We start from the raw sequence: 2,500 nt of genomic DNA on the forward strand, positions 1-2,500 counted from the left end.
CTCCAGTTAGAGGTATAAATAATAATAAATTATCATTATACATAACTATATGGAACGCCCCGGGATTGAATTAATTGACTATTTAAGAAAATAGACTAAAAATTAATCCCATTATATTTTTAAGTTAAGTTAATTATGCCATTAAGTTTAATATAACTCAATGACTTGCACATATGTTAGACTCCTTGGTCCGTGTTTCAAGACGGGTCCCGAAGGTATCCTGAATCTTTCGCATTGTTAATCATATAAATGCATACAAATAAATATTAATATCATAGATATTAAATTTTTTGTAAAATTCAAAAAATGAATTTTAGCATTATATATAATAAAATCTATCAACACTTTATCAAATCATTAGTATTTATTCTATGTTAATATGCTTAAAAAGCAAATTAATTTAAATAAACTTAATATCACCAATGATCTTTTGATAAATACTTTTATTATGTTAATAGATTACAATGTCCTTATATGAAAAAAATGCACATTATTTTTAATTATTTAATGATGAATTTTTCATAATGGATATTCAGGTTCATCGGGCTTAACCTCTAAGCAGTTTCACGTACTATTTAACTCTCTATTCAGAGTTCTTTTCAACTTTCCCTCACGGTACTTGTTTACTATCGGTCTCATGGTTATATTTAGTTTTAGATGGAGTTTACCACCCACTTAGTGCTGCACTATCAAGCAACACGACTCTTTGGAAATATCTTTCTAGTAATCATTAACGTTATACGGGCCTGGCACCCTCTATGGGTAAATGGCCTCATTTAAGAAGGACTTAAATCGTTAATTTCTCATACTAGATATTAAGATATTCCATACACTGCATCTCACATTTGACATATAGACAAAGTGACTTAGTGCTGAACTATTTTCTTTTCGCTCGCCGCTACTAAGAAAATCCTTGTTAGTTTCTTTTCCTCCCCTCATTAATATGCTTAAATTCAGGGGGTAATCCCATATGAGTTGAGGTTGTTTTAAAATATTTTTTATCTTCTCACAATTTAATAAATAATTATATCATCTTTTCATCTCTATTTTTCTTTTTTCCTTTTATATAAATATATATTATAAATAATAATTATGTAAAATGAGGCAATTCTAGAATAAAAAAAATTAATTTTTATGCTAGACATTCCTCCTTTAATTACATATATAAATTAATATTTTATATATATATAAATAATATGAAAATTTTTTAAAGAGAATACTTAGATTCAAAATTTTTTTTATTTCATTTTATTTGAGAGGATTTTTTTTTTTTAAGAATATATTAATAAATAAAAAATTCATTATATATCTTTATTTTTTTGCTATTAATATTATGAATTATTTAAAATCCAATAATATACACATTTGCTTAAATTCAATTATTTTTATAAAAGAATAAGCAACTTATTTAGCATAGTCTTACAACCCTCAACCATATGTAGTCCAAGCAGTACTTTAAAATTTAATTTAATGTACATAACAGCATGGACTGCGATATGCGTTCAAAATGTCGATGTTCATGTGTCCTGCAGTTCACACGATGACGCACAGTTTGCTGCGTTCTTCATCGACCCATGAGCCAAGTGATCCACCGCTTAGAGTATTTTTTTATTTATTTTTATTTATAACAAATGTCAATTTTTTTTTGCATATATTAATTGAAAGAGTAAAATTAAATAATAATAATAATAAAATATAAATTGATTTTCTTTCAATAATATATATCAAATATATTTAACTCTAAACATTTTTATTAAGTTGCGAATGTCTTAGTTCAACAATAATACAGTGGTGGTATTTATTATGTTTGATTATTTTGTATTTTTTTAATCATTTTATTTATATATAAATATAATAATAAATATATACCACTTTTGTTATTGTGAACAAATTAACTTATCATTCAATCAAATGAATAATAAGTACAACTTTCTATTTTCATGTTTAAAGGTTTTTAAAAGAAAAAATAAGAAAAAACATTACAAAATGTACCATCATATTATATTTAATATGATATAATTGATGGATAACAAATTGAATGAAAAAGAATAAAAAGAATATGGATTCAAAATAATTATAAATTTTTCTTTTTTTTCTTTTTTTCTTTTGTTTGTTTTTGTTTTTATTTGTTTTGGCATTGTTTGTTTTTCTTACGGATATGGAACACAATAATGATCCTTCCGCAGGTTCACCTACGGAAACCTTGTTACGACTTTTACTTCCTCTAAATAATCAAGTTCGGTCAACTTTTGCGAAACAACCGTGACACACGAGGCGTCACAGTGATCACGTCCGGAGACCTCACTAAATAATTCAATCGGTAGTAGCGACGGGCGGTGTGTACAAAGGGCAGGGACTTAATCAATGCGAGTTAATAACTCGCACTTACTGGGAATTCCAAGTTCATGTGAACAGTTTCAGTTCACAATCCCAAGCATGAAAGTGGTTCAGCGGTTTACCCGGACCTCTCGGTCTAGGAAATACACGTTGATACTTTCAT

At 27.0% G+C, this 2,500-nt stretch overlaps 3 non-coding genes across 3 annotated transcripts in view; all 3 read right to left on the minus strand.

The window, feature by feature from the left end:
• LOC128871118 (large subunit ribosomal RNA) overlaps positions 1-984 on the minus strand; it is a 3,993-nt gene extending 3,009 nt beyond the window's left edge. Inside the window, exon 1 of the ribosomal RNA XR_008455742.1 lies at positions 1-984. This exon is cut by the window's left edge and continues 3,009 nt beyond it. This is a non-coding gene — a ribosomal RNA (large subunit ribosomal RNA).
• Positions 985-1,422: 438 nt separating this feature from the next.
• Positions 1,423-1,603, minus strand: LOC128871107 (5.8S ribosomal RNA). The gene has a single exon (XR_008455732.1). It is a non-coding gene; the product is annotated as a 5.8S ribosomal RNA (ribosomal RNA).
• A 566-nt stretch (positions 1,604-2,169) lies between these two features.
• LOC128871109 (small subunit ribosomal RNA) overlaps positions 2,170-2,500 on the minus strand; it is a 1,991-nt gene continuing 1,660 nt past the window's right edge. The window contains exon 1 of the ribosomal RNA XR_008455734.1: positions 2,170-2,500. This exon is cut by the window's right edge and continues 1,660 nt beyond it. This is a non-coding gene — a ribosomal RNA (small subunit ribosomal RNA).

This window comes from Anastrepha ludens, unplaced genomic scaffold (genome assembly GCF_028408465.1).
Source record: "Anastrepha ludens isolate Willacy unplaced genomic scaffold, idAnaLude1.1 ptg000061l, whole genome shotgun sequence".
Taxonomy (NCBI): Eukaryota; Metazoa; Arthropoda; class Insecta; order Diptera; family Tephritidae; genus Anastrepha; species Anastrepha ludens.